This window comes from Schistocerca americana, chromosome 3 (genome assembly GCF_021461395.2).
Source record: "Schistocerca americana isolate TAMUIC-IGC-003095 chromosome 3, iqSchAmer2.1, whole genome shotgun sequence".
Classification (NCBI taxonomy): Eukaryota; Metazoa; Arthropoda; class Insecta; order Orthoptera; family Acrididae; genus Schistocerca; species Schistocerca americana.
The window spans coordinates 648,664,024-648,685,027 of NC_060121.1; the positions used below are offsets into that span (position 1 = coordinate 648,664,024).

Here is a 21,004-nt window from a genome sequence, read left to right on the forward strand (position 1 = left end):
AAATTTCTTGGGACGTGTACCTGTAGATATTTAATAGCCGTGCTGGTTTCCAGTGATTGATAGTTGTATCGGAGTGTGGCTTCTGTAGGAACACACCCACACAAAACAGCTTCACAGAAATGAGCCGATTTCTTCATCCCAGAGGGAGAACTGCTCCTCACATCCTCAGTTATGAGTTGGCTATAATCCAGTCTCTGTCTTCTCTTAGAGTTTTTATCCTCTGCAGTTCCCTCAGGTACCATGGAAGTTATTCCTCGATGTCTCAACACATGTCCTATCACACTGGCTTTCTTCTTGTTAATTTTTTTCTGCCTATTTCTCCCGTAACCGATAATCAGAAAATCTCCTCATTTCTTCTCTTATCGATACACGTAATTTTTTCACAGCTCAGACCCCTAGTTTATTTTCTTTTCCAGTTTTCCCTCACTTCTTGGTTCACTCCCGTGCAGTGTGGTGCTCCATACCTACATTCTCAGAAATTTGTTCCTCAGACTAAGGGCCATGTTTGATACTACTAGATTTCTTTCCACATTGATTCTCCTGGACAATTAATTATCTTAAATTATTATCCACCGTTACTAAATTGCGATCTGAGTCTATATCCGCTCCAGGGTACGCCTTACAAACCAGTATCTCATTTGGGAACTTCTGTGTGACCGCGATGTAATCCAGCTGGTATCTTTCCGAGATTCCAGATCTTTTCAGTGTACGTACTTCCTCCACTTGTGATTTTTTAATAGTGGTTTCACTATTACTGTCTCAAATTTATTGGAAAACTTAATTATCCTTTTTCCTCTGCCTTTCTACTACCAACTCCACATTCTCTTTCATTCCTTCCCCTAATACCGGGTCCCAATCCCTCATGATTACTTAATTATCTTATCCTTTTCCATACTGAATTACACGTTCAATACCCTCATACACTTGGTCTCTTTTTTCGTCATCTGCTTATGACATACACCTGAACTATTATTTTTGGCGTTGGTTTGCCGTCGATTATAATGAGAATAATCCTATCACTGAACAAATTCTCTCTGTCTCTCTTCTATCATTCTTTTCATGACGAATCTTGCTCTCGTTACAACATATCTAGACTGAGCTTTTACTGTTCCCTTTTCAGATTTTCTAGCATCCCTGCCAAATTCATACTTCTGACATTCCGTGCTTCGATTTGTAGAATGTTACCGTTTCGTTGATTATGAACTCTTTTGCTCATGGTTACGTACCACACTCAGAGATAAGAACGGAAGCCTAACCCGGGATCTTTTGCCAATGGAAAGAGTGTTACGATGCTTTTTCAATGACAGGCCACATGGAAACATGGAGATAAATGCACTGATTATTTTTATGAAGCGGGGACACATGTTCCTCTAAGCTTCCTTGCATTTGAACTCGTCGCACCACTGTTAAAATTCAATGGTCGATATAGTAAGTATAAATATAACATGTCAGATATTTTTCAGAGATAACTGTAAAAAATGTGCTCGTATCTTTCAACTGAGAAGCTTACGTTACGTGACGATCTGTAGGCTGGAAGATGGCATATTTTACAAGTAGTACATGCAGAGGACTATGTAATACTACATAGTCCTCTGATTCTCCACTAGAAGAGAGGACGCGGAGTGTTTATTGGTTATTACTCTTCCTTGCACCTAAGCGTCTCCATTGCGTCCCTGTGCCACTGGAAGATGACAGGGCTTTGGCTAGGTACCTCCATAAATTGACGCTCAGATCAAAAATATTGTTAGGAAAGCTCGAAATGTGCAACACTGCAGCTGAGTCCCCACACTTCTTCTCATTATGGATCTTGCCCGACGAACCATTGGAACGCCAGCTTCTCGATTTTGCAGGACCATTTCTGAAAGCAGTGCGCTTTGTGAAGATGGGCACAAAGTCGTTCCACGTGATTACACCACGGCAGAGGTCACGATCACGAGGCTGATGAAAGGCTTCTACGTGAGGGACCTCCCTCGTATTGTCATGACTGATAATGAGTCGCCGCTGATGTTATGTAACATACACAAACAATTTGTCTCGATGATACTGTGTTTATTAGTCCTTATGGCGCGTTACAACCGTAGCCACCATCAAACTAAAATAAAAGTTGTACAGCAACAAGTAGCATTACATTGTAATCTACAGTACATGCCGCCCGGAAATAATTTTTATTGATGACGGTTTGCGAGAGTATTGTACCTGTGATTCAGGTTTCATTTTCGTCTGTTGATAGCTATGGTCAAAAAGTGTCATGATGAATAATAAAGCCGCGCGGGATTAGCCGAGCGGTCTAGGCGCTGCAGTCATGGATTGTGCGGCTGGTCCCGGCGGAGGTTCGAGTCCTCCCTTGGGCATGGGTGTTTGTGTTTGTCATTAGGATAATTTAGGTTAAGTAGTGTGTAAGCTTAGGGACTGATGACCTTAGCAGTTAAGTCCCATAAGATTTCACACACATTTGACCATTTTTTTAAATAATAAAAACACTGTAATCTAGAAACATTCTGCTTGTAGTTGCTAAGAGTGACTACCGACCTCTTTAAGGATCCTCTATGCTGTGTGGTAACAATACGTTAGTTCGACATCTTCTGCGTCCAAGCCGAAGTAGCCTGTGTGACGACACCATATCGCAAACAAATGGTTTGAGGTGGCTCTGAGCACTATGGGACTCAACTGCTGAGGTCATTAGTCCCCTAGAACTTAGAACTAGTTAAACCTAACTAACCTAAGGACATCACAAACATCCATGCCCGAGGCAGGATTCGAACCTGCGAGCGTAGCGGTCTTGCGGTTCCAGACCGCAGCGCCTTTAACCGCACGGCCACTTAGGCCGGCAAATGGTTTGAGACTTGGCTGGCTTTGGCTGGCTCTGAGCACTATGGGACTTAACATCTATGGTCATCAGTCCCCTAGAACTTAGAACTACTTAAACCTAACTAACCTAAGGACAGCACACAACACCCAGCCATCACGAGGCAGAGAAAATCCCTGACCCCGCCGGGAATCGAACCCGGGAACCCGGGTGTGGGAAGCGAGAACGCTACCGCACGACCACGAGCTGCGGGCAAAAATGGTTTGAGAGTCTGACATGGACGTTCAAGGCTTTCATACATAAGGTGGTCCAGATATCCACAAAAGAGACTACGCTTATGCTAGTATTAAATATATGTACAGCTTTTGTAGTGGGAGGCTGCAAGTTTCCGGACATCCTCCAAAGCCGCCGCGTCCCACTGTCCGTGGCCGGAGTAAAACCAAATGCAAAAGACGTAACTTATTTCCCGTTGTATCACACTGGTGTGCAAAACTTAAAGACGGAAATAACTTTCACATGAGATAGGACTGACAGACATTGTAATGGAGCTTCAATAAAGGGCAAGGGTATTTACAATGAACAAGAATAAACAAAACACAAATGACCAGGTCGTCGAGATAAGACAAAAACAAAATTGTAGGCAAAGAGAATCTGTCATCGTAATGTGACAAGGTTAATAAGGAGTTCTTGTGATGGGGCTTACCGTCCCTACTCCAGCACTGTTGACAATTTCTGGTTGGTCGTTGGTTCAATTTCTGCAATTTGTCTCTGCAATACATCTCACACGTGCCCGATGGGATTAAGTCGTGGGATGGGCAGACCAGTTCTTTTGCCGATTATCGTCTCGCACCAAAAGCTCCTCCACCTCCAATTTTCGGTACAGTCGTGCACTGTTAGCTGTAAAACTGATCTGGAGGCCGAATGCATCCCTGAAAAGACGCAGATGGGGAAGGAGTACAGCCTCACAATAACGATGACCCCTGAGTGTACGGTGTTCAAAGGTCTGGAAGTCAGTATGCTCGTGCAACAAAATGTCTCCCCCCTACCGTTACACCTCAACCTCCAAAACGATCATGTTCGACAATGTTACTGGGTGCATTACATGTTCCCACGTCTCACCATACGAGGGTACGTCGATACGTCGAGCATTGTCGAACATGATCGTTTTCGTGGTCTAGGTCTTACTGTGTGAGGGTTAATTTTTATGAACTGTTTTTGAATTCGGCAACGGCCTTGCCGCAGTGGTTACACCGGTTCCCGTGAGATCACCGAAGTTAAGCGCTGTCGGGCGTGGTCGGCACTTGGATGGGTGACCATCCAGGCCGCCATGCGCTGTTGCCATTTTTCAGGGTGCACTCAGCCTCGTGATGCCAATTAGGGAGCTACTCGACCGATTAGTAGCGGCTTCGGTCAAGAATACCATCATAACGACTGGGAGAGCGGTGTGCTGACCCCACGCCCCTCCTATCCGCAACCCCCACGGAGGATGAGACGGCGGTCGGATGGTCCGGGTAGGCCACTCGTGGCCTGAAGACGGAGTGAGTGTTTGTATGTGTGTATGCGTGTCTGGGTGTACTGACCTCCAAATCTTCGAACACGGTACACTGACAGGCCAACGTTATTGTGGCAATGTTCTCATTACCCATGTGCATCTTTTCAGAGGTGTATTCCGCCCACAATTCGTTTTTATTGATGACAGTACGCTGCAGTATCGCACAGCGCAGGTGAAGGAGAACGAGAAGATGTTCGACGAATGGACTGACCTGCTCGTGTCGCAAACTTCCACCCCACTGAGTATCCGCCCCCGGTAGCTGAGTGGTCAGCGCGACAGAATGTCAATCCTAAGGACCCGTGTTCGATTCCCAGCTCGGTTGAAGATTTTCTTCGCTCAGGGGCTGGGTATTGTGTTGTCCTAATCATCATCATTTCATCCCCCTCGACGAGCAATTCGCGAAAGTTGCATCAAATTGAAAGTCTTGCACCCAGCGAATGGCCTACCCGACGGGAGGCCCTAGTCACACGACATTTACATTCTTACCCCACTGAGTAATAGTGCGATACATTGGAGAGACATATTGTAGCACATTTGCATGCACCAACGACCATCTAGCAGTGTTGGTGCAGGAATGTAGCGACCTACCACGAATCTAAAAAAAAATGGCGCTCTGAGCACTATGGGACTTAACTGCTGAGGTCATCAGTCCCCTAGAACTTAGAACTACTTGAACCTAACTAACCTAAGGACGTCACACACATCCATGCCCGAGGCACGATTCGAACCTGCGACCGTAGCGGTCACGCGGTTCCAGACTGTAGCGCCTAGAACCGCTCGCCCACCATGGCCGGCTACCACGAATCTCCTTACAAACCATGTTGCCAGCATGGAAGACGCTGCACGGTCGTCCGTGGTGTTCACACTCACTATTAAGATTTATGTCAGTCTTTTGTAATGTCTGGGGGACCGTCACGAATCGTGGTGACTTTAGTTACTGTCCTTGAATAAAAGCGTCATTTCCGTTCCTGTCATTGCGTATTTATTTCAATTACCTTCTGTAGCAGTTTGTTCTACGTGTAGTCCAAATTTCAGCGAGCTACGTTACTTCCAAGTGAGGTATCATGAGGCTGTTACTTTCTTCCTTAAGTTTTACACATCAGTGTATTAGCGTTATATGTGCATTGTTAGGGCCTGTTACTATTCATCTGCCTGGAAGTGGACTTTTGCAGCTGGTCATTTGTGTTTGTTTATTCTTGTTCATTGTAAATACCCTTACCCTTTACTGAAGCTCCATCATAATGTCTGCCAGTATTAAGCACAAGTCGGTGACACAAAGAGATAGATAGATAGAGAGAGAGAGAGAGAGAGAGAGAGATCTTTCTTTGCAATACAGTTAAGTTATATTCCGTGTGCATCCACGCCAAGTTTAATGTCAAGCGTAGGTGTGCGTTACTGACTCACTATCAGACAGTAATTGGTCACAGACTATACGCATGTTACTGATTTAATACGACAGTGAAAGGAAGAAATATCAGCAAACAAGATAAGAATACACCTAACACAAATGATATCGTTCATAGACATATTATACAGAAATACAGCCCACTTGCTCGCCGATCCAGGATACATACTCAAAACTAGCATGTATATTTTGTTTCTTAAAGATCAGGTCGCAATCTGGATTGTCGCCGATGGGAATCGTACATTCTCCAGAGCTGTGTACAACATTTAAGTGGTACAAGCAAAGCGCTATACGCGTATGTACTTTGCTAAAGCGTCTGCTCTTGTAGCTTCTGTAAGGCTGTCATCAATACAAAGAGTAAGATATAAAAGAGTCTCCTTCGAAATTATTGGCGATGGTGACGACATTTTCTTTTTATTACGTAATGATTACGGAACTATTAGCCGGAGCGGCAAATGCTCTGTGTTTATGTGGGGGTGACCGGAGTGCAGCTGCCAGTAATCAACTAACGTGGTAGCAAAGACACAAAAATAACGTTATATTCGAAGATACTTTTAATAAATATACCAGCTGAAAGCATTAACTACTTGGTAACAGGATCTGTGGAGATTTCACATCGTAGCAGCAAAAGGTCGGTTCTTTGTATCACCCGGTTTACGTTAAAAATTTGAGCAGACATGATTACAGCAGTGCAAGTATGTTACAAAAATCCGATCTTGTAATGCGCTTCGACTGTTATCATGGAAACGTTGTATACCACGCTGCACAATATACGATCCCGATACGCAGGGGAGTTAATGCCTAGTTGATTATGTGGTAATTTTACAGGCGCAGTTCATATAAACTGCTCTTTACCAGCGAGTAGGGAGGGAGAATTAGGAGTTAATGAGTGTACTACTCCAGAAGATTTTTAAAAATATGATATGAACTTAAATAACCATAAAGATAATATTTTAATTAGTGGTAATTTGTGACTGAAGCAGTTACTTTTATTATCTGTTAAGTGTATTCAGTTATGAACATTTATCGCGTCCATTACCAGCTTATAATAAATAAATTTAAAGAAAACAGTTTATTAGTGCTGTACTTACCAGTATCTTGTTAATCAATTTGTGATCAGCTTCTACAAATATGTTAAACTGTCATTCCAATATATGGAGTTGCACGGTGCTTAAAACAACGCAGTTCCCGCCACATAGCTATTTCGGTCCAAACGTTGTACGTTGATGGGCTGTTGGATTAGTCCTCTCGGATGAGGTTTATGGGGACTGTAACATCGTCTTAGAGCACCGTTACCGAGAGCTTTACGACACAGTTAAATCACCTCCCTTTCCCGTACGGTCATTTGGCTTCAGGATTACAGACCGAAGCGGACGAGTTAGTCTCACGGAGATTAATCGTCGCCGTGCATCGCCTCTAGCGCGCTGTGCATGCTACGCCTGGCATTAGTGCGTGTCGAATGCGCGGCATTTGGACCCTCGAAACCCCACGGCAGGCGCACTGTATTACTGAAGCTGAATCATGCACTTAGAATACCCTCCACCGCATCCGGGTTAGTTTATTATGGATTCCTACCTAAAATGCGCGAGCAGGCGCGGGCCGACTTGATCGCTGGCAGCTGGGAGCGTGAGCGTGGCGCCGCTCACCGCCGCTGCGCCGACAACCTGCAACCAACTGATCCAAAAGTCGGCCGTCAGTCATCGTGCCCACACAGCGGCCAGTTTCTCAGACACCACACGTTTGTAGAACAGCTGAAGGAAATCGGCACATCACGAATTTATGGAAAAGTTCTTCATGTAATCCACGAAAGTAGGAGTACAGACTCCTTGCAAAGATACTGAGTCTCAACGACTACCGCACGTTCATAATGTTAAAGACCCTATACGCCTCACACATATGAACTTAACAAAAATCTTGAACAAACTATGAAGGCATCATACATTTTTAATAAATGTAGTAAGGTTATATGTAGTACAATACTGGCAAACGATATTAAGTATGGGCACATGTCAGGTATGGTCTCTTTACAATAATGTTCCCATAAAAGAAACTATTGCCGTCATTAGACTATCTTATTTCAGCGTAGGAAGATTAGTGCCGCAAAATCAATAGTGCTGATCGCAGACAATCAGTTTTTTCGGTTTCAGTAATGAAATTTAATGGCAAACGGGTGGATTGGGTATGAGGATATGTGTTGCTGGAACAAAGGCAAACATTCTTGTAAATCATCAGGAACATAGTTTTTTTAAAAAATTTCTCCAATTAAAAGAAAATAATTTGCTACAAAAATTACATGAATGAAGTTATACAACTCACAGAGGGTAATACGGCGGAACAAGAGGAATTTTCACACTTTCGGTATGTATTCACAAAAGAAATTTACTACAGAATTGGAAGAGGGAGGTTTTATACAAATTTTGCCATCTGTCGAGACAAAGAGGGCTGGGTGAAAAATTCCTCTTAAGCCCTTGGATCGATTTCAACTGAGGGTAAAATCCAGTAGCCTCCTATCGAGGTGGGGGTGATAATGTGGAGAGACAAGGGGGAGGGAGAAATGGACAGACATGGGAGTGGGAAAGTTGGTACAGACACAGATATAAGGGAGGATGTGGTGGACAGAGAGAGCAGAGAGGGACATGGACAGAGAAAGGAGAGAAGAACATGGACAAAACAAGGAAGGAGGGGAGAGAAGTGGGAGGAGGATACAGAATGAGGGAGGGGGAGGTGGATATGGATGGACAGAAATGAGGAGGAGAAAATGCACGGAAGAGCAGATGAACAGGGAGAGAGGGGAGGACGAAATGGACACAGAAAAGGGTAAGTGCAGATAAAGGGATTGAGGAGGAGATAAATGGGGCAGGAAAAGATGGACTCAGAGGATGGGGGAGGGGTGGGGGTCAAGAGATAAACAGAGTGGGGAGGAGCAGATGGATACAGTGGGAGCTCATTGAGAATTCCTATAAAAAGCAGCACTCCGTCTTCAGGCCACGAGTGGCCTACCGGGACCATCCGACCACCGTGTCATCATCAGAGGAGGATGCGGATACGAGGGGCGTGGGGTCAGCACACCGCTCTCCCGGTCGTTATTATGGTATTCTTGACCGAAGCCGCTACTATTCGGTCCAGTAGCTCCTCAATTGGCATCACGAGGCTGAGTGCACCCCGAAAAATGGCAACAGCGCAAGGCGGACTGGATGGTCACCCATCCAAGTGACGGCCACGCCCGACAGCGCTTAACTTCGGTGATCTCTCGGGAACCGGTGTAGCCACTGCGGCAAGGCCGTTGCCGAGCATTCCTATGCAATACCATTACTGGTAATGAATTATGATGCCTTTATCGCTACCTTCCTAACAAGAAATGAAAGGCTGAGTATCCAAAAGACGTAAAGTCGAGAAAAGAGTAGTGTGAACATAATATTTTCCGTCTGATAGCTCCAAACGTGTGTTTTGCACTACGAATTCTTCCCCAAGGGTGTGTCCATCACAGCTGGAATTTGTTGCCAACAATTGAAACACCTGTCGGTCGTAGTGCAAGATAATCGATCGATAAAACTATATCACATGTGCTATTGCATAATAACGCACTCTGTTGATTTGAGGAACAAAACTATCCAGGATATTGATAGGGAAGTCATCTCTCAGGCACTTGTATTGATAGGGAAGTCACCTCTCAGGCACTCGTCCCTCTGATCGTATGCTCGTAAAATTTTACCTTTCCCGCTCTTGAGCGATGAACCGCCAAGGCAATTCATTTCTAGACGAAAATGCTCTTCAAACTACACCGGTTTAATGACATTTTTCCTGGAGCGAAAGAGGAGCGAGAAGTGGGATGAGGATACGGAATGAGAGAGGGTGAGGTGGATATGGACAGAAATGAGGAGCAGAAAATGCACGGAAGAGGAGACGAACAGGGAGAGAGGAGAGAACGAAATGGACACAGAAAGGGGTAGGTGCAGATAAAGGGAGTGAGGAGGAGATAAATGGAGCAGGAAGAGAGGGGCTCAGAGCGGCGGGGGGGGGGGGGGGGGAGTCAAGAGATAAACAGAAGATGGACAGAGAGAGTGCGGGTGGAGGAGATGGACAGAGAGAGGGGAGAGCCGGACAGAGAAGAGGGCGGAGGAGATGGTAGAGAGAGGAGGAGAGAGGAGATGCACTAACACAATTAGAATAATGTATATGTATCCAGGTAATATACCAAGGCAACACTGGGGACGCAGCTTATGCAATTCGGCTATACTACCACCCGCTAAAGTATCTAAAATATCTGTTCTTTCGGACATGTCCGAAAGAACAGACACCACACACACACACACACACACACACACACACACACACACACACACACATTTCTATCTTAAGTGCAATTCGGAAAATGTTTAAATGTTTGTCAACTCAGTGATAGTGACGGACTGGAGATGCATTAACCTACTCATTTCACTAGATATAGTTGTAATTTTCTGACCCGTTCAGCTTTAATAAGTGACAGCGACAGTATCTCTCATCGTTTACTTTGTGGGAAACCTGCTTCTTTCTGTCCTAGCCTTTACTGCAGCAATGCGTAATTGCTCACATTCTTCATACCTCACTGTATGTGCTACTGCAACTGTAGCCAAAGATTCCAATCCCGCTGGAAAAGTATATTTCAAGTCAGATGGTTTTTCTCCTCCTCAGCTGTCATTGAAAACGATCACAACGAAATTAAGTATAGGAATCCTACGAAACCCTTGAGTTCATACTGCGGTGCAGTGCAGATGAAAAAAGTAGTTTTTCACAATTATCAGATGAGAGATGGTTTTTGTTAGATTCCACTAATTATGACTCTATTATTAATTGTTGGTCACGGGCGCGTTCCTGCGGCTTATTGAAACTGTTTTTGAATGTTAGAGCTGGAAGAATAGAAACATTAGATTTTCGCCATATGGAATATTCTAATTCATCTCAAGTCTTCACGTTTCGAGCAATGGCAGAATATCCGTCAGAAAAGCTGACAAGAAGAACCCAGGTCATGCCTGTCTTCTGGCAGGTGTGCCAATGGCAGTGATCTCAATAACAATATTGTATACCCTCACTCAGTATCTAGACAATTCACCTAGTAAGAGACATCGCATATGCAAACAAAGTGAAAAAAATGAGGTAACCCCCGATGGGTATGCAACACATATAATGTAATAAAAGTAACTCGGTTACTATCTTAATCGACCAAAACTTCTAGCAGGGAAACTACCATAGTCTTCTCTTACTTATGATAGTCTACAGTAGTTTTACAACTCTATAATTTATTAAAGAACTAAAGCAGCAATAAGCCATCGCATTTTTCTCAGCCCCATTATTTACACTATCTAAAACTTGGGGCACTCACCATTATAAGTATTTCCCTTAGGACTAGAATTGTGAATAGAGAACTGCAGTCTACGATTATAAAAATTAAATGTTTAAATGTGTGTGAAATCTTATGGGACTTAACTGCTAAGGTCATCAGTCCCTAACCTTACACACTACTTAATCTAAATTATCCTAAGGACAAACACACACACCCATGCCCGAGGGATGACTCGACCTCCGCCGGGATCAGCCGCAGAGTCCATGACTGCAACGCCTTACACCGCTCGGCTAATCCTACGCGGCTCTACGACAATAAGAGTGTGTAAATCGGCAGAACGATGATCCTTTACTAGTACGTTTGAAAAACTCTGCATTTCTGTAGTTTCTTTTGTTTATGGAAGGTATCCCTCTTGCCTTACTCAATCTCATCTGCCCTGTAGCCGAGTGATCGGGACGGCTTACTGATATTTTTCTTATTTTTTATTTTATTTATTTATTTTTTTGTGTGATGACTGGAACGACATGCACTCAGCCTCGTGATGCCAGCTGAGAAGCTACTTGGCCGACTAGTAACGGCTCCAGGTCACGAAAACTGATAACATCCTGCAGACCAGTGTTCTAGCCCACGCTTCTCCACTGGCACAGGATGACATGGCAGTAGGTCGGTACCAAGGGGCCTTCCAGTTACGATGAACTTAGTGTGGTTTCCCAGTTACACCTGTGGGTTCACGAATAATATCTGTTCGTTGAAAGCAGATACGTTAAGCCTTTGAATGGATGCTGATTCGTATTCTCCAAAAAATGGTTCAAATGGCTCTGAGCACTATGGGACTTAACATCTGAGGTCATCAGTCCTCTAGACTTAGAACTACTTAAACCTAACTAACCTAAGGACATCACACACACCCATGCCCGAAGCAGGATTCGAACCTGCGACCGTTGCAGCAGTGCGGTTCCAGACTGAAGCGCCTAGAACCGCTCGTCCACAGCGGCCGGCTCCTATTTTCCAAAAATAGTTAATAAATGTAGAAACTACATTTAAATATATGAAAGCCTTCCGTACTAACTTCTTTGGAGCCAGGGTGGTTTATGACCCCTATGTGTTCTCCCCCCTCCTCAACTCCAATTTTCTCTGCACCTTTCACAAGAGACATTGGTAATGCTTACAGCGGGCTATGGGGTGACAAGACCTGTACAGTTCTACTCTTAAGAAATTACTGCAGATTTTTTAATTCCTAATGGAAGGGGTGAATTCTATGACTGTTCCTGGAACAGGTAATTCACTAGATAAAGCAAAAACTCATCAGTTTTCTTTTAATGATCGTGGTGTAGTGACTAGTTGCTTTATTCACAGTATTATCTACTACTGCTGCTTGCTGCTCATTGGAAGAATGCATTTGCCACTCGGGCAATAAAGCGAAAAGTCGCGAGAAAGGCCACGACGGAGCGGTTTGCGCATCCCTGGTATGAGGCAACACGTCTATATTTGCGGTTTGTGGACGCCGCAGCACGTGGTCAGCCGACGCTATTAATACGGCAACACTGTGAGCTTCCCGCCTCGTCCGCAGTGAGCCGCTGCTACCGCTAGTTCCCCGACTGCCTACCAGGTGGAACCTCTTGAATCATATTCTACATCTGGGGGCCGCTGTCAACCTCTAAAATGAAAACGCTCGATATCAATTTTGCTCTTAGAATTCGTATTTTTTTGTTTAAATAAATAATAAAAATATTTTTTAAGTTCATATTAGAAACCATAACGACTTAAACACGAGACTAGGCATGGGCGAAACCTAACGATATATAAAGATATCGATTTATATTAATAATAACATCAATATACATAGGCAGTAACTGTGTTATCAATATATAGATTAATAATGGCATCTAAACATAGTCGGTAAGAATATTATCGATACATCAATTAATCGATATTAAATACTGAGTACCGAAAGTGAATTTTTTTTATTTTCTGTCTTTTCATAACTCATAGACACTATAGTTCTCATTGTCAGATTTCTTGCACATTCATCTTTTCTTATTAAGTGTCACAACAAAGTACATCGACATTAAAAATTAAACTAAACACGTTATGAAAGACAACAAAGTATAAAACAGTATTGACATGACGGCTCTTTTGAGCTAACCTATTAACATATTAAGGTTTATGTCTAGATTAAGATATATATTCATAAGTGTTAGAGCGGTAAGTCTATTTTTCCTTGTTCTATTCCTTGAATAAGTCTTCAGTCTTCTTAATGTACTGCAGTTCCTTTCTGGTGCTGGTGTAGTCACAGAAATCACTGCAATTATTCTAAGAAGCTTCCGTATGTTGGGAAGTATCTTTTCTTACATCCGTTTAGCATTTCCGTAGCCGATTATTTAGTGTCTAGATCTCCCTTGTTTTTCTTGTCCATCATAAATGTTTATCACGTGCTTGTTCGTTGCGGATGAAGGTACCATTTTCAAGAACATCATAATCATAAAATTTGATTAGTTTCAAAATCATTTATGGGCCCTGAGACAGACACGAAACAGGAAAAGGAAGACAGAATTTTTTTTAACCTTTAAAAGCCTGCCCCTTATTTCTGAGATCATGACATCCAGATATGGAAGAAAGATAGACATCGGACTGTTCTTTTTTGTAGAAGGGCACTAGGGCAACTGTTGAATGGGACAGATTGAGAGATCAGCTGTTGCAGAACATTCCTTGCAGCCAGGAGAACAGTCCATTCATTTTGATAGGAGTAGCAGCCACAAGCTGACACCATAAAAGACTACACTCAGAGGCCAAAGTCATTGTTAAGCACCCTAGGAATTTCAGTAGGAAAGAGTAGGGCGTGAAACTAAATGACATCTGGATTCCGGTGCTGAAGAAGGTGTGTACCAGTCTTCCACTATGGGATGGACAACGGCCAATTGCGCTCGGATATTCAAAGAATGTGACGTCACCCCACTGCGTTGGAGCACACGTAAACGGAATTTTGCTGCAGTCAGTAGCGATCCAGGATGTGAATCGGGCACTTAGAGTCGAAAAATTGGATGATTTATTCTAGCGAAAGAACTTCACAAATTGAGGAAGTCCTCAACGCGCTAGTACACCTCTGGCTCTTCTGCAAGCAGTTATTCGGTTTGACATTGACATTGATTCACATGGTTGTTGAATGTCCTCCTGAGGGATGTCGTACCAATGGATTGTCAAAATCTCGAGTGGTTGGAGGGCCCTATCTGTAAAGTTCCTACCGTTCTCAGTTGGGGAGGGGTCCTTGCTGGCCACGCAAGCAATAGAAACTCTCGCCGTGTACGGGCGGGCATTATCTTCTTGAAATGAAAGCAACAAAACGGGGCGCAGAATATCATCCACGTACCGTTGTGTTGTAAGGGTGCCGCGGATGACAGTTGAAGGGGTCGTGCTATCAAAAGAAATGACACTCCAGACCACCACTCCTATCTGTCGGGTAGAATCGCGGGCAACAGTCAGGATGCTATCCTACCACTGTACGGGGCATCTCCAGATACGTCTTCGGCCTAGAATCTCACTGAATGGAGTAGCATTATCTTAGTGATCAGTCCCGCTTCAAAATGAGCCATTATGATCAGCGAATACGTAATTCCCATTGCACTCTTGATGTTACCACCCGTGATTTTAATTTCACCGAAGGTTCTTTGACTTTCCTTTATGCTGAGTCAGTCTTCCCGACAATCATTCCTTTTTAGATTTATTCACATCTTTCCTACAGAGATTTCGCCTTTGCTGCCATGAACTTCCTATTTATTTCGCTGCTAAGTGATTAATATTGCTGTATTTCAGTCTGTCCCTGAATATTTTTGTATTTACTTTTTTCATCGATCAATCGAAGTTTTACCCAAGGTTTATTCGCAGTTTCCTTCCTTGCATCAATGTTTGTCTCTGCAACACCTGCGATTTCCACATTGATTCTCTCGGACGATTCTCCTAAACTTGAGTCTACAATTTATCATTACTGTACAGGGTGTTACAAAAAGGTACGGCCAAACATTCAGGAAACATTCCTCACACACAAAGAAAGAAAATGTGGACATGTGTCCGGAAACGCTTACTTTCCATGTTAGAGTTCATTGTATTACTTCTATTCAAATCAAATTAATCATGGAATGGAAACACACAGCAACCGAACGTACCAGCGTGACTTCAAACACATTGTTACAGGAAATGTTCAAAATGTCCTCCGTTAGCGAGGATACATGTATCCACCTCCCGTCGCATGGAATCCCTGATACGCTGATGCAGCCCTGGAGAATGGCGAATTGTATCACAGCCGTCCGCAATACGAGCACGAACAGTCTCTACATTTGGTACCGGGGTTGCGTAGACAAGAGCTTTCAAATGCCCCCGTAAATGAAAGTCAAGAGGGTTGACGTCAGGAGAGCGTGGAGGCCATGGAATTGGTCCGCCTCTACCAATCCATCGGTCACCGAATCTGTTGTTGAGAAGCGTACGAACACTTCGACTGAAATGTGCAGGAGCTCCATCGTGCATGAACCACATGTTGTGTCGTACTTGTAAAGGCACATGTTCTAGCAGCACAGGTAGAGTATGCCGTATGAAATCATGGCGGTGAATCGAGGAAGTACAGTACATACTGACGAAACTAAAATGAGCTCTAACATGGAAATTAAGCGTTTCCGGACACATGTCCACATAACATCTTTTCTTTATTTGTGTGTGAGGAATGTTTCCTGAAAGTTTGGCCGTACCTTTTTGTAACACCCTGTATTGTGATCTGAGTCTATATCTCCACCTGGGAACGCCCTACGATCCAATATCTGATTGTGGAATCTCTGTGTGACCCTGATGCAATTCAGCTGGAACCTTCCCGTGTCTTTGGCTCCTCCTCCTATGATTTTTGAACATGGTATTCGCTATTGCCATCCGAAATCTATTGAAGAACTCAGTTAATCTTTCTTCTCTCTCATTCCTACTGCCGAGCCCATATTCTCACGTAACCATTACTTCTGTTCCTTCCCCTACAACCACGTTCCAATCCCCCCATGACTACTGGATTTTCATATGCCTTGACCAATTGTATTACCCGCTCGGTGTCCTCATATACTTCCTCTCTCTCTTCATCTGCTGCTTGCGACGTTGCCGTGTACACCTGAACTGTCTTTGTCAGTGTTGGTTTGCTGCTCAATCTGATAAGAACAACACTATCTCTGAACTGTTCACAGTAGCTCACTCTTTGGCTTATTTTCGTAATGAATGCTACTCCACTAACACAATTTTCAGCTGCTGTTAGTATTACCCAATATTCTTCTGAGCAGAAATCATTATCTTCTTTCCATTTCACTTCACTGACCCCTGCTACATCTGGACTGCGCCTTTGCAAGGGAGATGACCACGAGAAAAGGAATGGCAAGCTACGCGATTACTAGTTAGGAGATGTTTAAATAATCCGCAGCTCCTGTTCCCATATGTTCCTCCTCTCCGCAGACATGGTAACACTCTGATACCAATAATATTTTTCTCGGGAACCGGTTAAAGGGACATGCAATGTTTCCATAATATCAGAAGAGTATGGGAGCGAATGAAGGAAGATTGGAGTTTTACGTCCCGTCGACAGCGAGATGATTAAAGACGGAGCACAAGCTTCGATTACGAAAAGATGGAGAAGGTAACAAGACTTGCTCTTTTCAGAGGAACCATTCCGTCATTTACCTAGAGCGATTGAGGGAGGTGTAAATCTGGATGATCGGATGTATTTGAACCGTCGTCCTGCCGAATGCGAGACCAATGTGCTAGCTACAGCTTCACCTCGCTCGACGAAACGAGCGAAGAAAATTTCTGGATATACATGACCACACAACACCATAAACTACAACAAATTAATAATCATCATAAGAAACGTGCATTCTAGCTCAAAACAACTGTACTGTGAATTTAATTAAAAATAGATTTTTAAGACGAAATTTAGGAAAAGTAACCTACTTCGTACTGTATTTAATCCTACTCGCAAATCTCTTAAACTTCAGCCTACTGTTAATCATTATTAAATTGTGATCTGAATCTATATCTGCTTCTGCACACGCCTGGTATCCTACATTTCGAAATCTTCTACCATGATGTAACCCAGTTGGAATCTTCGCGTGCCTCAAGGCTTTTTCTAAGATACATCTTCCTTTTCTGATTTTTTTTTGTATTTGCTATTATTAACTGTGTTGCATAGCTCAATCAATATTTCTCGTCTCTCGTTCCTAGTACCAAGCCCATATTCTCTCGTAAGCGTGTCTTCTGCTCCTTCAGCTACGACCGCGTGCCAACAACCCAGACTTATTATATTTTCGTCTCACTTTACATAGTGAATTACACGTTCAGTAGTCACATATATACTGACGGAAAGGAATCGCAACGCCAGGGAATTGTGAGATATAAAAGAAAGTTGGTTGGCATGATTCTAGATCTGAATGATGATGTCTATTCAAATTTAGCGACAATCTCATAGGAGTGGTGCTGATAGTGCCGCTATGAGGAGGAAAATCGGGTTCGAACTAGATCTTGAGGGCTAGGGGAAGTTGGGTGTTCCTTCGCGATATTGTAGAGAGTCTTGGCAGGAATTTAGCCACTGTAAGTGATCGCTGGCAGCGGTGGCTACTAGAATGTGTGGTCTCAAGAAGACTGGCCTACGGACGACCACGTGGCACTACCGAGAGGGAACTCATCGTCTTCGGCATTAGGCACTGGCGCATCGTAGTGCATGTGCAGCGACAATGTGAGCAGCAGTTGGCACCACAGTGGCACAACCAACTGTTACAAATCGATTCAAGGACGGCTCCGAACCAGACGCCCTGTAATGTGCATTCCACTGATCCCAAACCACTGCCATTTGCAACTACAGTGGTGTGGAGCGGGAGTCCTTTGGAGGGCAGAGTGGAGGTATGTTGTAGTTGCTCACGAAAGCTGATTCTGCCTCGGTGCCAGAGATGACTGTGTGATGGTTAGAAGGAGGCCAGTTGAGGACTGCAACCAGTCTGTCAGCGTGCTAGACACACTGGAACGGCACCAGGAGTTACGGTCTGGGGTGCGATTTCGTATGACAGCAGGAGCACTCTTTTGGTTATCCCACTCAACCTGATAGGTAATTTGTACGTCAATCTGGTGATTCGATCTTTCGTGCTGCCATTCATGAAAAGAATTCAGTGGGGTGTTTTCCAACTGGATAACATGCTCTGTACAGTGCCAATATGTTGCCTTGGCGTGCACATATGGCACGTCATCGGACAACTCCAGCGTCATTCGTAACCAATATTAAACGCCCCTGTATTAACCAACCAAGTGCAACGGGCATGGAACTCCATCCTACAAACTCACATTCGGTACCTGTACAACATAATGCATATCACACGCTTATATTAACCTGAGATCTTGTGAATTTTGTCCACCCCGATAGCTGCGTGGTCAGTGCGGCGGTCTGTCACGCCATGGGGCCCGGATTCGATTCCCAGCTGGGTCGGAGATTTTCTCCGCTCAGGGACTGGGTGTTGTTTTTTCCTCATTATCATTTCATCATCATCAGTGGAAGGCAACGGGAAACTACCACTGGATTCACTTCCCTAGACGCTCATGCGGTCGACCTCTCTGACGAGGCTTCGCACATTACAAGACCTGCCGTAAGGCAGAACACAAAGTTTTTTTGTGAATGTTAATCACTTAAATGTGCTTTCTAGAGAGAAGTATTCCCGAAATTTCATTACTGTATATTAATTTATTCTTGGTGTTGCGATTTTTCCCTCTGTATTTTCTCCATCTCTTCATTTTCTACTTGGTGACGTTACAGGCATTTACATAACTAATGATGCTGGAATTTTGTCGGTTATTATGATAAAAATGCCATAAACAAATATGTAATGTTCTTTATCAGTTACGTAACGAATCATTAACTCAGTGTGTCCCCCAGAAAAACTGAAATATGCCACTGCTGTGCCTCTCTATAAGAAGGATAATTCTATAACTACCGCTAAGTGTCAATTCTTACTTCATTTGGTATAACTTCTGAGAAGGTAATATTTCCCAGGATTGTTATACACCTGTGTAGTAATGGGATATTTAGCGAATCACAGTTTGTATTTCAAAAGGGTCATTCTACTGCGTCAACTATTTACACATTTCTTGAGCATATAATAAAATCTGTCGATGAAAAAATATTACCAACTGGCATTCATCCTAGTGCTCTCAAAAAATATTGTTGGACGCTGGAGGCTATGTGAACAAGGGCTGTAGCCTACGTACTTATGTAAAAGTAACCCAGACGAGTGGATAAGATTGGATCTAAATTTAAAAGACCTATAGTTACTTCCAACAGGGTGGAGCAACTGCCCATACAGCCGGCCGAACCTTGGAGCACATTTACACAATCTTCACGCTTGACATGGTTGTTAGCAGAGGTCAGTCCGGTCGCGGCCCTAGCTGGCCATGCAGGTCACCTGATCTGTCCGTATGCTTATAATTTGTGTGCGCAGCCCACAAGTATAAGGTGTATCACAACAACCCTCATGGTCTTCAAGAATTGCAGCAGAACCTTTCGGATGAGACTGCAGCAATTCCAGCAGTCCGGCTTCGATCCACCTTCAGCAACTTGCTGACCAGGACCGAAAAGTTTTTGTTTTACGTTTCACATTCACAGGTTTTTTGTTTTTTTTTTAGTTTACCGTTACACATGACTGTATTTTTAATAGAAAATAATAAGTAACTCATTATGATCGAAAATAATTACTATAACGACAGACTGTAATGAAATGCTTAATACATAAAGTTCTTTTCACTATACACGTATGCCGGCCGCGGTGGTCTAGCGGTTCTAGGCGCGCAGTCCGGATACGCGCGACTGCTACGCTCGCAAGTTCGAATCCTGCCTCGGGCATGGATGTGTGTGATGTCATTAGGTTAGTTAGGTTTAAGTAGTTCTAAGTTCTAGGGGACTGATGACCACAGATGTTAAGTCCCATAGTGCTCAGAGCCATTTGTACCATTTTGAACTATACACGTATAATTAACAAAATGTCTTCGTTTAATATACATGACGTAGAAGCCAACAGAAAACAAAATTCAGCAGGATTTGAAATTGTTACGAATGATCTTCTAAATACCTTGATTTGTATCAGGAATATTTCAGTACATTAGTAAGCCTTGGTGGAGAGAATTGGTATGTATTAGTGAGTGCAGCTTGACTGTATTGATTCTCATGTGGAGACTGCAACCATAATCATCCAGCAGAACAAGAACTAAAAGTCTTTTCACAAAGTTCTTCCAACACTGAAAACTGTATACCTTGTACGGCTGTACCTGTGTCATCGAGCCCATTGGGATCACCAAATGAACAAGTCCCATGTGCTCGAATACAATGCTCTACGCGAATCTTTCACATAGACTCTCGCAAGAATCCAACAACAGTACGGATATTTCTTCCTCACTAGGAAACAAAACATCTTTCAAATATATTTTGACCTTTTTTATATTTGATTTGGTGTCACCCGTGCACACCATAAGTCATGCGCCAGTTTCATTCAGTTCTTCGTTTTTGTTTCCACTGTTACCGTAGTCGAAGGTCTACGTTCACACTTGTAAGTTGTTGGTAATGGAATCGGAATTCTTCCAGTAATAGTAGCTTGCTGGCTTTCAGAGATCCAAAAAATTTTGTTTTTGCACCAATTTCACTGTCTGGGAATATTCCTTCTAACAAAAACAGGGCCTACAAGTCAGATATTTACATATAGGTTTTTCATATCAGAAAAATAGTTGCTATTAGACAACGAGCAGTAAGAGCTACTGTCACTGGATGGACAGCAAAAGAAATAAATGTAAGAGTGAAAATGGCATCGAGTGCTGTTGATAAAATGAATAAAATTTCAAAATGAACGTTTTATTGTGCAAGAAGCTTATTATTTG

General features: G+C 43.4%; 1 protein-coding gene and 1 pseudogene across 1 annotated transcript in view; one reads left to right on the top strand and one right to left on the bottom strand.

The window, feature by feature from the left end:
- Positions 1–21,004, bottom strand: part of LOC124606271 (rho GTPase-activating protein 6) — a 1,145,472-nt gene that overhangs the window by 736,168 nt on the left and 388,300 nt on the right. The window lies entirely within an intron of this gene.
- On the top strand, positions 4,030–4,147 carry LOC124607945 (annotated as a pseudogene).